Source organism: Thalassophryne amazonica, chromosome 6 (genome assembly GCF_902500255.1).
Source record: "Thalassophryne amazonica chromosome 6, fThaAma1.1, whole genome shotgun sequence".
Lineage (NCBI taxonomy): Eukaryota > Metazoa > Chordata > Actinopteri > Batrachoidiformes > Batrachoididae > Thalassophryne > Thalassophryne amazonica.
Window position 1 is genome coordinate 13,036,970 of NC_047108.1, and position 13,502 is coordinate 13,050,471.

Genomic DNA, 13,502 nt, shown 5'->3' on the forward strand with positions numbered 1-13,502 from the left:
GGGGGAATCCTCACCAGATACCCAAACCACCTCAGCTGGCTCTCTTCAATGCGAAGAGCTCTACTCACAGTGTCTCTCCCTGATGGTTGAGCTTATCACCCTGGTCTGGAGTGTAAGCCCAGATACCCAATGGAGGAATTTTATTTCTGCTGCTTGTATCCATGAGATTATTCTTTCAGTCATTACCCAAAGTACCTCTCTGATCTTCTGGGATTTCCCATCTGACCAGGCACAAGCTCTGTCAAGGACTGCGTGTTTGTTGGTGTGCAACAACATCCCCACAATAAACAAACCCACACACAGGCATCTCTAGATCGACTCTGGATGCAGATCTTCTACGTTGTGCTGCACACCCACAAGTCTTTGGGCGGTCGGCAAAGAGTAACACGGGCAGGATTGCATCTGTTGGAAACAGTGTGAGTCGAGACTGGGCCTGTTCAGCCACCTCCGTGTCCACCATCCCATCTGGCAATTGACCAAGAGACTCTCTTCCTTGCCACCAAGGGATTGCCATGACGACGACCCAAAGTTAATGACCATAGGTGAAGATCAGAGTGTAAATCGAGAGTCTCGGCTTCTGGCTCAGCTCCATCACCACGACAATACATCGAGTGTTCTGGAGTCGGGGTAAGTTGGAGGAAACAGATCAGTTTTAGGTCAAAGCTTTTATAAGTAGTCAGCCTCTTAAGATGAAGATTTGAAACAAAAAGAGAGCAGAAATTTGGTAGGAATGTGTGGAAAAATGTTTATGTTCCTTTATGGTCAAACGGGACTGTCAGCATGACGTGCTGCTGGAGTCCATCATCAGTGTGTTCACAGTTTATTCTGTGGTTCTCAGAGTTAACATTTGCATAACAAAGTAACAATAAGACATTCAGATGTTTGCGACGCCTGAGCGCCGTTGGCTGATTTTCCGACTTTGGTTGATTGATTGATAATCCAGGTTTTGAGTATATTTCTTATTGTTACATGGGAAACAAGGCACCAGTAGATTCAATAGATTCTCACAAATCCAACAAGACCAAGCATTCATGATATGCACACTCTTAAGGCTATGAAATTGGGCTATTAATAAAAAAAGTAGAAAAGGGGGTGTTCACAATAATAGTAGTGTGGCATACAGTCAGTGAGTTCATCAATTTTGTGGAACAAACAGGTGTGAATCAGGTGTCCCCTATTTAAGGATGAAGCCAGCACCTGTTGAACATGCTTTTCTCTTTGAAAGCCTGAGGAAAATGGGACATTCAAGACATTGATCAGAAGAACAGCGTAGTTTGATTAAAAAGTTGATTGGAGAGGGGAAAACTTATACGCATGTGCAAAAAATTATAGGCTGTTCATCTACAATGATCTCCAATGCTTTAAAATGGACAAAAAAAAAAAAAAAACAGAGACGTGTGGAAGAAAATGGAAAACAACCATCAAAATGGATAGAAGAATAACCAGAATGGCAAAGGCTCACCCATTGATCAGCTCCAGGATGAGCAAAGTTCGTCTGGAGTTACCTGTAAGTGCTGTGACAGTTAGAAGACACCTGTGTGAATCAAATCAAATCAAATCAACTTTATTTATAAAGCACTTAAAAAAAACAGCTGCAGCTGAAACAAAGTGCTGAAACAAAAGCTCTGTCCCCTCTGAGCATACGCTTGCACCTCGGCACCTCCAGGAGGAGCTGATCAGCTGACCGGAGGTGGCGAGCAGGGGCGTAACAATGAAGCAGCTCAGAGAGGTAGGGCGGGGCAAGGCCATTTAAAGATTTAAAAACAAATAAAAGAATCTTAAAATGAATTCTAAAATGCACAGGCAGCCAGTGGAGGGAGGCCAGAATAGATGTAATGTGCTCCCTCTTACGTGCACCAGTTAGCAGACGGGCAGCAGCATTCTGAACTAGCTGGAGACGTGCAAGGGAGGACTGGCTAATTCCATAATAAAGTGCATTACAGTAATCCAGCCGGGAGGTACTCAAAGCATGGATTGCTGTTTCAAAGTGCTGATGTGCAAGAAAAGGCTTAACCTTAGCAAGCTGCCTTAAGTGAAAGAAACTCAATCTGACTGCTGCACTGATTTGGTGGTCCAGTTTAAAATTGTTGTCCATCTTAAAACCCAAGTTTGTGACAGTAGATTTTGAAAAGGCTGACAAAGGCCCCAGATCGACAGGTGAGGAAGAACAGGAGCTGCTAGGGCCAAAAACAATCACCTCCGTTTTCTTTTCATTAAAATTAAGAAAATCAATGTCATCCAGGCTTTAACATCCTCAAGACAGGACAAAGGGAGCTGAAGAGAAGAGGCATCATTTTTCTTTAAGGGGGCATATAGCTGGCTGTCATCAGCATAGCAGTGGAAGCTGATGCCATGCTTTCTGAGAATGGACCCCAAGGGAAGCAAATACAGGGAGAAGAGCAGGGGTCCAACAATTGAACCCTGTGGGACCCCATATAAAAGTGGAGCGGAGGAGGATTCACAAACCCCAAGGCCAACGCACATAGTCCTACCAGTTAAGTAGGACCTGAACCAGTCCAGGGCACTACCACCGATGCCCACAAGCTGCTGCAAATGATTTATCAGTATGTTGTGGTCAATTGTATCAAAAGCAGCAGTCAGGTCAAGCAGGACAAGAATGACATGGTTACCACTATCATTTGCCATTAAAATGTCATTAAAACCTTTAAAAGGGCAGTTTCTGGGCTATGCAACAATTTAAAACCAGACTGAAAAACCTCTGAAATGTTATGGTCATCAAGGTAAGTTAAAAGTTGTGCATAGACAATTTTCTCCAGGATCTTGGAGACAAATGGCAACTTGGAGATAGGCCTAAAGTTTGATAGTTCAGTGTTGTCGAGGCCAGGCTTCTTCAACAAAGGCTGAACGACTGCGTGCTTAAAACTAACAGGGACAACACCGGAGGATAGGCTGCTGTTTATAATGGTCAGAACAGACTGCCCTAAGGTAGGAAAAAGTTCTTTAAAAAAGTGGGGTGGGGGGGACCACATCACAAGGACAACCCGATGGTTTCAAATGAGCCACCACATCCTCTAACTGTGACAGAGTCACAGGTTCAAATCTGTTAAAAACCGCAGGGCAGGGAGCAGAGACAGAGGGGTCAAAATTGGGTGGAGAAATGAGAGCTCTTGCAGAAGCAACCTTGTCAATAAAAAAATGTAGAAAACTGTTACATAAGTCAGTGGATGTTTCCAGACAAACAGGCTGTGGTACATTCAGGACAGAGTAAATTGTTCTGAACAACACGGGGGTTCTTGTAATTTTCCGTTACAATGTGTGACAAATACTCTCTTATGGACTCTTTGACAGTGCTTTGATAGTGGCCCCAACGGTTCTTTAAAATTAGAAATGAAACCTGCAGCTTGTCTTTCTTCCACCTCCGTTCAGCTCTGCGAGATTCCCGTCTGGCAGCACGGGTTCTGTCATTAAGCCAGGGTTCAGATCTAGACTTAGACCGCCTGAGTTTTAGAGGAGCCACAGAGTCCATTATAGAAAGGCAGGAGGAGTTAAACCGACAGTACAGCTCCTCCGTATCAGCCGCAGGTGAAACGGGGAGCACACAAGCAGCAGAGAAGGCAGCAGAAAAACGTTCGGCAGTGAGGGGGTTAAAAGCCCAACGGAGTCTGACAGATGCGCAGCACTACGCAGGTACACAAGAGAGTTCAACACTAAAAAAGACTGGTGCATGATCAGAAAAACCAAAGTCATCGATTTCTAAGTTTGACACAAGCAGACCATGGGAAAAAACAAGTCTAATGTATGTCCATGTTGGTGTGTGGAGCCACCCACTGCTTCAAATTAAAAGAGTCCACTAAGTTTAAAAAATCTTCCACCATGGGTTTGTCAGGGCAGCAGACATGGATATTAAAATCGCCAACAAGAAGACGACGGTCATAGTAGGGCAACAGTCCTGCAAGGAAGTTTGAAAACTCATTTATAAACTCCTTGTTGTATTTTGGAGGCCGGTAGATGACGGTGCAGAGCACCGGGTCTTTGCAACCAACCTCAAAAACAGTCAGTTCAAAACTGGAGAAGGAAGCAGGACACTGTTTGCAGGTAAAATAACTTTTAAAAACAGTCAATGTTCCTCCACCCCAGCCCAGTGTCTGTGGAGAGTTAAAAAAGGAGCAATCGGCCGGTAAAAGTTCCACGACAGGGCTGCACTCACCAGCTTTCATCCATGTCTCCGTAACGCAAAGGAAATCCAGATCACGGGTATCAAATAAGTCCCTGAGAATAAAACTTTTGTTTGCCAGGGATCTGGCGTTCACAAGGCAAATTCTGGTAGGAACTGGAGCTTGTAGCCCAGCGGATCGCTGAACACGGAGCGGCGTCTTCAGGTTACGGAGATTTCTCCCACGGGGACACTGAATTGCGTAACATGAGATTGACGTCATCCACACCGGCAACAGCTACCAGACAGCTATCAATAGGGTCGAGGAAACGCCAGGGCACCGTAAGGGAGCGCCACGAACCCTGCGCAGGATGTAATCCACGAGATGAGTGTGCCAGAAGAATCCTTAGCTTTACCATCTGGCCGCTGCGTTTACCACGGCGCCGATGACGCCTCCGCCGGGAAGACGGAGCTGGGGCACGGAGCAGGTGAGATGGTATTTCCGATAGTAGCGGGGGTAGAGGTTTCGATCCATAATGGTTAAAAACACTTAAAACTCCAACAATTTGTTGTAGATCCAAGAGGGACTGATGATCATATACCAGCAGAGACTCGATTTGTAAAGTGTTAAAACTGAGAAACACCAAAAACACACAAAAAAGCGAGAGAAACAGATGGCATGCCGTGCACACTGACACCATCTTCAGCAGTGTGAAGCTAATTTATTTGCAAGAATCCCCGCAAAGTCCCTCTGTTAAATAAAAGACATGTGCAGAAGAGGTTACAATTTGCTAAAGAACACATCAAATGTCCTAAAGAGAAATGGAGGAATATTTTGTGGACTGATGAGAGTAAAATTGTTCTTTTTAGGTCCAAGGGCCGCAGACAGTTTGTGAGATGACCCCCAAACTCTGAATTCAAGCCACAGTTCACAGTGAAGACAGTGAAGCAAGGTGTGCAAGCATCATGATATGGACATGTTTCTCCTACTATGGTGTTGGGCCTATATATCGCACACCAGGTATCATGGATCAGTTTGGATATGTCAGAATACTTGAAGAGGTCATGTTGCCTTATGCTGAAGAGGACATGCCCTTGAAATGGGTGTTTCAACAAGACAATGACCCCAAGCACACTAGTAAACGAGCAAAATCTTGGTTCCAAACCAAAAAATTAATGCCTCGCAGATGTGAAGAAATCATGAAAAACTGTGGTTATACAACTAAATACGAGGTCTGTTAGAAAAGTATCCGACCTTTTTATTTTTTTCAAAAAACCTGATGGATTTGAATCACGTGTGCTTGCATGAGCCAACCTTGAACCTTCATGCGCACCCGTGAGTTTTTTCATGCCTGTCAATTGCGTCATTTGCTTGTAAGCAGCCTTTGTGTGAGGATGGGTGGAGTCTCTCGTCGTTTTTTCTTTGCAAGGAAATGGCGGAACGACTGGAGCAGCTCGACTGCATCAAATTTTGCCAGAAACTGGGCGACAGCCAGGTGGAAACCATTTGGATTATTCAGACGGCTTTCGGTGACGATCCTCTGGGCATCACACAAATTAAGGAGCGGTACAACCGGTTTAAAGACGTCCGCACAACGGTGGAGAGTGAGCTGCGCTCCGGGCGGCCATCAATATGCTGAAATGACCGGATCATTTCCAAAGTGAACGCTGTGGTGATGTGGGACCGTCTTGTGACTATCCGAGAAATTGTGGAAGAGGTGGACATCAGCACTTTTTCGGCACATTCCACTGTGGCAGAAAATTTGGCCATGAAAAGGAGTGGCGGCGAAATTCATGCCGATGGCTTGGGCACGAAGCTGATGGCGGAGCAACAGCACCTCCGTGTTGAAGCCTCACAGGACATGTTGTGACATGCTCACCTTTTCCACATTTTCTCGGATAGTCACACGACTGAAACACCACCGAAAGCTGTCTGAATCTTCTGAATGGTGGAAGAGGTGGGAATCATTTTTCGGAGTCCAACGTGTCCTGTGAGGCTTCAACACGAAGGCGCTTTTGCTCTGTCAGCAGCGGCATACAACTAGTTTACAACTAAATACTAGTTTAGTGAGTCACAGGATTGCTAAAAACGCAGTTTGAACATAATAGTTTTGAGTTTGTAGTGTCAACAGCAGATGCTACTATTATTGTGAACACCCCCTTTTCTACTTTTTTTTTTACTAATAGCCCAATTTCATAGCCTTAAGAGTGTGCATATCATGAATGCTTGGTCTTGTTGGATTTGTGAGAATCTACTGAATCTACTGGTACCTTCTTTCCCATGTAACAATAAGAAATATACTCAAAACCTGGATTAATCTTTTTAGTCACATAGCACTACTATTATTCTGAACACTACTGTGTGACCTTGAGATGACCAATGTTGCCCACAGAGTTTATTTGCAAGTTTGATTGAAATTAATCTTTACATTTTGAGCCTTTGCAGTGGACAGTGGACAACTACGTCTTATTTGACTTACAATGTAAAAGAACAGTCCAGGTTTTTTTCACCGTCTGGTTGAAACTGCACCGACAGATGGACGGACAGATGGACAGATAGATGACAGACACACAACAGACGAATGGACGGACAGACAGACGACAGACACACAACAGACGAATGGACGGACAGACAGACAGACGGATGACAGACACACATACGGACAGACAGACGGACAGACACACAGACAGACACACAGGCGGACAGACAGACGGACACACAGACAAACAGACAGACAGACAGACAGACACACAGACGCACAGACAGACAGGCAGACAGACACAAAGACAGACGGACAGACAGGCAGACGGACAGACAGACACACAGATGCACAGGCAGACACACACACACAGACAGACGGACAGACACACAGATGCACAGGCAGACACACACACACAGACAGACGGACAGACACACAGACAGACCGACACAGAGATAGACAGACACACACACAGATGGATGGACGGACAGACAGACAGACACACAGAACCATTATTTGTGGAGAGGCAAACTCTTCACAGTGGTGGTTCTTGGTCTAATTTAAGAGGATCAAGAAACACCTTCAGGTTTATGGTCAAAAAGTGTCTCAGTTGTCTTTTGCAGACAGGAAAACTGACAGTCTGTTGCCGTCCTGCGGGACACATTCTTCAGTATGACTGGATTCACATGTGATCTGGAAAAAGCTTTAGAAGGAGCTCATCTGGTGCAGAGGCTGAGGGGTTGGGCACACAAACAAACAAATAAACAAATATCTAACTTAGTAAATCAGGTGTAAAGAGCTCAGACATCAGCAAACATCTCTCAGTACTTAGTGCCTTCAGAACTGAAGTGAAGTAAAAACAGACTTCAGTCTTCGTGCTCTGTGCAGAGGATCAGTCAGGGGACAGAGGAGCTCCTCGTGAACTCTCCATCGCTGTCAGTGCAGCTCCGTCCAGACGTTTAATCAAACTTTGTCAGTTGATAAAGGACACAGTCCTAAATAACGCCCTCAAATATTAAAAAAAAAAAAAGTCATCTTTTGGAACAGAGTTCTGAATTTGTGAAAATTCATTGAATGTTAAAGCTTTTCCAATTTTTTCAAGATTTTTCCTGACTTTGACCTTTGACCTTAATCAATTCTTGCCTATCAAGATATGAATCCTTTGTAAAAAATAAAAAAATAAAAAAAATAAATCATAAAGATATATGAAAAATTGTGGGTTACAGGCTGTTCACAATCAGACAAGCAAACAATCAGGGGTGAAAACATAACCTGGACCCAACTTCATTGGTGAAGGTAAAAAATCTGCCAGCCTCCTCCTGATGTTCAGCTTGGACGTGCAGAGACCACGTCAAAACATCACTGTCGGAAAGCCTGTCTGCTCCTTTTGGTGGTAAAGATCTTATCCAGAGCTGTGATTGGTTACAGGGACACAACTGGAGCTTCTGCAGCAACTTAAAGCCACGATGCATCTGTGCAAAGAATTTATACAAGTCTTTGAAGTCTGAGTTGACGTCTCTGGCTGCTCATCTGGATCTGAATGTTCGATCCTGCAAGCAGACTATTATTTTGTTTCTGTTCTTACTGGGGTGAGGAGAGTTGTGAGTTTGGTGGGTGTGCTGAAGCCACACCCCTATTAGGGTGGTCAGGAGGCATTCTCTCCCCCCAGGAATTTAAAAAAAAATCTGTAGCTGTTTTCCGGCATTCTGGGAAGTTAAATACCAACTTTCGAGTCACAACTTTTATTTTAAACGTGGGAAATCTTCAAATTCTGCACACAAAAATAGAAGATTTCAGTATTCTATCACACCTTTGGTCAGCAGCTCGGGGGGGGGGGGGGGGGTCAGCACCCCCTGCCCCCCACTACATCTACCACTGTCCTATTTAAACTGCAAAAATGTGAATTTTCCACTATATGACATGCATGTGAACTATGTGTGTCTTGTTTACATATTACAACATTTAATGTGCACAAAGTTAACACATTACAATGTTTATCCACTAGGGGGCAGATTTCACAGAATGGCAGACACTGCTTTTCACATAATATAGTTAAAACTGAATAATTGGATGTTTAACAGAGAGAGAGAGTGCTGCAAGAGGGGCGCTCACTAAAACAAAATGTTTGGCTGCTGTGTCGCTGTTTATCAGACATCTGGTGTGGACGTTACATCACCTGGAGATGTGAAAGAGCTGAAGTCTATCCAGATGTTGAGTGGTCGACGTCCTGCTGAACTTAGAAACACTTTCCTCAGTAATGTGTGCACTAATTATGTGTCTAAATATGGACACGGACCACCCAGGATGACATCACAACTTTGGACGGCTGCGTCTACGCGCGTATCAAGACCAGAAGCCCTTCAACGGTGCGATTACACAGCTGGAGCAGACGCACAATGAGCTCCATTTATACGACGGTCCAGTCTCCGGTTTCACCTGATCGGCGGTCTGTCTGCTTGTGTCAGCTCACATTTCTGTGTTTATGTCCTCCGTGCGAGTTTGGAAGCCAGGCTGGAGTTGTTGGAGTCCAACCACATGGGTTCTTGGTTCACCCCAGTGGAATGGATTGAGACAGTTGCTGCTGCACAACAAACAAATTTAGCACAGAATAATCCCAGAGATGCCCTTTCAGGGTTGTTTCTGGGTTTATGTAATCTGAGTGAATTAAAAAAAAAAAAATCAGAACTGCTACTGAGGAAAAAATAGTATAATAGCTTTAAACATATTTAAAACATTGTGACATCTAGACATATTGTGATCCACAAATGTTAATAATCTAATGTCATTTGTGCCAATAGGGGTAATATTTAGCAAAAATTAGGGCATGTCACCAGAGTCAGCATGGAGTGGAGCGCAGAGGATGGATTATGGTCAAAGTGCGGGGTGGAATATTACAACAAACTGGAACATTAAGCTTTAAACACTAGGGCGGATCGATCCTAATATCGATAATATCAATACCAACGCTGGTATTGATATTGAACAATCTTCGTGTAAAAAGATCGATACTCAAGCTTTTTTCTCTCCCGCACCCACTGACTTGCTACACACCCAGATTCATCAAAGTTTACTCTGTAAGAGCAGCGCTGTGCTGTGTCACACAACATGGAGCAGCGCACCCTCCCCCCCTCTGGTCTTTTGTTGTTGCGCTGTCACGTGGCTCAGCAGCGCCAGCCAACGGCCATGCAGGTAGGCTCAGCCTGGCCCACCCACTCAGTGCTCTCCTTGAGTCAGCCCTCTACCTCAAGAGATTTTGGTTTAAGTTGTGCTGAGTGATATTTTTTAAACAAAAATGTTGATTGTGATAAATAAAGTATTTTGTTGTCACATACAATGTTTGGGGAAATTCTCTCCTAGGTCTTTTGGATCCTTTGGATCTATGAAGCTTAAATATGAAAACGTATTGGTATCGGTATCAATATCGGCGATACTGGGCCTGTATTTACTTGGTATCGGATCAATACCAAAATTCCTGGTATCGCCCACCTCTATTAAAGACGTCTCACTCTGTTTTCACATACCGCAGAAGAATCAGACCTGCACCTGATTACTTTAATTTTACTCATACTCATTAAAATTTTGTTACTGCATCTTGAAATAAATTATTTCTGCTTGAATGTGGAGTTGGCTGCTCAGTTATTTTGAGGCCATCCTACAGTTTAAGATAAAATGAAAATACAATGCAGGTTGTTTTCTGTTTTGGAGCGAGCAGTGAGGAATTTCATTGGAGCACAGTGAAAATCCATCAGAGTGGGGAGTAATCATGAGCGCAGCGATCTGTAGTTGTTGTGTGGGGGGGGAGGGGTGATGTACAACTACATCGGAAACCCTTCGTTGGCAAGGAAGACTGTGTTTTGATCAATGAACGTGCAGAAAATCTACATCCAGGGTTGATGTAGAAATGCCTTTGTGTGGGTTTGTTTACCATGGGATTGTTAGTGCACACCAACAAACACACGGCCCTTGACAGGTCCTTAGTCTGAATCCTAGATGATAGGGGGCTGAGGATCTGTCACAGCCTTCATCCACCTTCACTGCTGTTTGGTTACGAGCCATCACCTCCTCAGCAAGATTTCCCATTGAGGACTTAGGCGTCTTGTGTTCAGGGTTCAGGGTTCCTGTTTAGCATTATTGGCCACAGTAGTGGCCACTGGGCAAACAAGGTCCACAAAGGATTTCATCCATACAGGCAATCCTCTACACCTCCATGAGCAATGAGTGGAACATATTGCCAGAGCAATGGGTGGACTGCACCACTCCACTCATTGCAAAAGGTTTCACAAGAAGTATATTCTTAAAAGTTCTTCCACATTTGATGGACATTCTTGTCTTTTTTATGTTATTGTTGAACAGGTTGACGCTCTGTCCTGTTATTTTGCGGGGTAACCACACATCGTCACATGTAGACCTGACCTGACCTCATACATGTCGTCACTCTAATTATAGAAAAGTGTGTTTTTCTTTCTCTCTGTCAGGTTGTTTTCAGGCCTGGAGCTGGAGTCAGACATTCCAGAACAAAGAGAACAATGACGCTTTGTTGCATTTTTATTACAAACTGACTAATTGATTGGACGGTTTTGTTGACTTTGTTCCATGATCGACTGACAGCAGGTTCTGCTGAACATAGTTTGCAATGAGCATTGTTCAATGGTGATATTGCAGCATATTTGCTGTTAATTAATATCATGATGATGTTCATGGAGTAAACATCTTTAATTGTGTAAAACTGAAATTGCTGTACTCACGTTCTTACACACATTCACGTTACCGTGACTGACGGAGTATCCCATGATCAGCTGTTGCCTCATGCAGCTTTTAACAGCTGTTTAGGGGTCTTTCACCCTGATCCTGGACCACACCTATGTTTTGGTGTTGATGAGATCATGAAGGCTGTAAAACAGCTCAGGGCTGAGAAAGCTCAGCCACAGCATCAGAGCTGAGCTCAACCAGGTGGGTGGAGATGGTCTTCTCCTGACACTGCAAACTGTCTTTGTTTCAAACTGGGAGACATCCATAGGGTCTTCCTTAAAGAACTTGTTCTTCCAATCTGGAAAGGAAAAGGTGATTTACCTGGAATGCAATAAGGACAGGGGTATCTGTGCCGGGGAAGGTGCTTGGAAGGAATATTCTTAATAAGATTCAGTTTCAACTACTTGCTTCTCAATCAAGGGCGTAGGTTTGGTCTCAGCTTTGGTAGGGACAATACCCCCCCCCGGCCCCCCTGCCCACCACCACCACCCCCTAACCCACTCATACCATTAGACGCACAAGTACAGCATAATACATAACATATGACGACATAATGCTGAATAATTTAACACTTTATTTACATTATTAAGTGTGTAGGCAAACAAACAAATAGCTTAAATAACAAAATTGCACCCAAAATCACTAATCTATTCTATAGGCCTACACCTGAGAGAACAAGACAACAAAAAAATACTTGTGGAGCTAACAAAAAAAAAAAAAAAAGTTTTTGCAACCAAGATGTATAATCTATTGCAGTTGTAGGTATCTGGCAACCTAATTTGCCAAAAAAAAAAAAGATTTCCAATGATATATATGGTGTATTACGGTAAACGTAAGCCTGTGATGTCATAATGCAGAGGAAAAACACGGAAGTTTCACACTAGTGCGCCGCTGAAAAAAAAAAAACAAAAAACTAGTGCGCCGCTGATTCTCATTACCGTAAGTTCTCATATAAGCCCTCACTCTGAAAAATTTGACAGCGAGCCAAGAACCCGTTCTTTCCAACAGTGCGTTCGGTGACTTTTGAAACGAGGGAAAGTATGAAAAAGAGCGCAAAAGTGACAGAAAAGTACAGAGACAGACAGCAAACATAAATGTAGTAATTTTTGAGGAAAAGGCAGGATGTTAGTGTCATTTGTGAAGGTGTGTGTGCGTGTTTGTGTGGGTGTGCAGTTTATTTTAAATGTGGCGCACAGCATTGTTCTCCAGCCCCCCCTCCGCCCTTCTTGTTTTTCTGCACCGGAGCAGTGTTGCCAGATATGAAATATGAAACTATCGTACCAAAACCTCAAAATGATCGTATTTTGGGAGAAATTATCGTACACAAACAAAACGCATACAACGTAGCTATTTTAGCGTTTCTTTTTTTAAATTTACAAAGAATTTTATGTCACATTTTTAAACAGTAATTATAGTAATGGGGAAACTATGGCACAAAAAGAACGCAAATGCACAAGCAAATGCACTACCAGACTAAAAAGATTTTTTTTTTCTGTGAAGGGACACAAACATGTTAATTACCAGACTAGAAAGAGTCGAATTCAACCTCGAGGTCGCTGTCGTCATCCGATGCCACTTGTGCAGATTTTGTTGAACACAGAAAAAATGTTGACACCTCCATAAGGAACTTGAACTTTTTATTTTTCTTGTATATCTCTTTGCTCTTGTGTTTTGTTCGTTTGTTATTGCATTTGTTGAAATAAAGTTTCGAAAAAAAAAGATGGTTGGGGAATCTTCCTGTCACGGCACAGATTGGATGGAACTCATTACTCTGTATGAGAGGGGGCGGGCTTTCAAATGACGGTCGCCGAAAGCCAGCAGCAGCCCTGTGTGTGGTGTGTGTTTGATGCCGACTGAGTGCAACGCCTGCAAAATGATTCTTGGGTGTCAGAGAGAGATGCGTGTTTGGCCAACCAACTGAAATTATCGTACATATTGGATTTTTTCCCATTATTGATCGTACATCGTACAGAGGGCACAACTATCGTACAAATACGATAATTATCGTACATTTGGCAACACTGCACCGGAGCCACCCATCCTCTGTGCTCCGGGACCTCCCACTTTACAAATGAAGCACTGCCTGCCACGAGATGCACTTTGTTTACGTCCATGTGAGAAGAACGTGAGCTAATGAAATTGCAACATGGGTAACCCTG

The 13,502-nt window shown here is 43.6% G+C and overlaps 1 protein-coding gene across 1 annotated transcript in view; it reads left to right on the top strand.

Annotated features, from left to right (window-relative positions):
- Positions 1-13,502, top strand: part of sema3b (sema domain, immunoglobulin domain (Ig), short basic domain, secreted, (semaphorin) 3B) — a 225,898-nt gene that overhangs the window by 153,608 nt on the left and 58,788 nt on the right.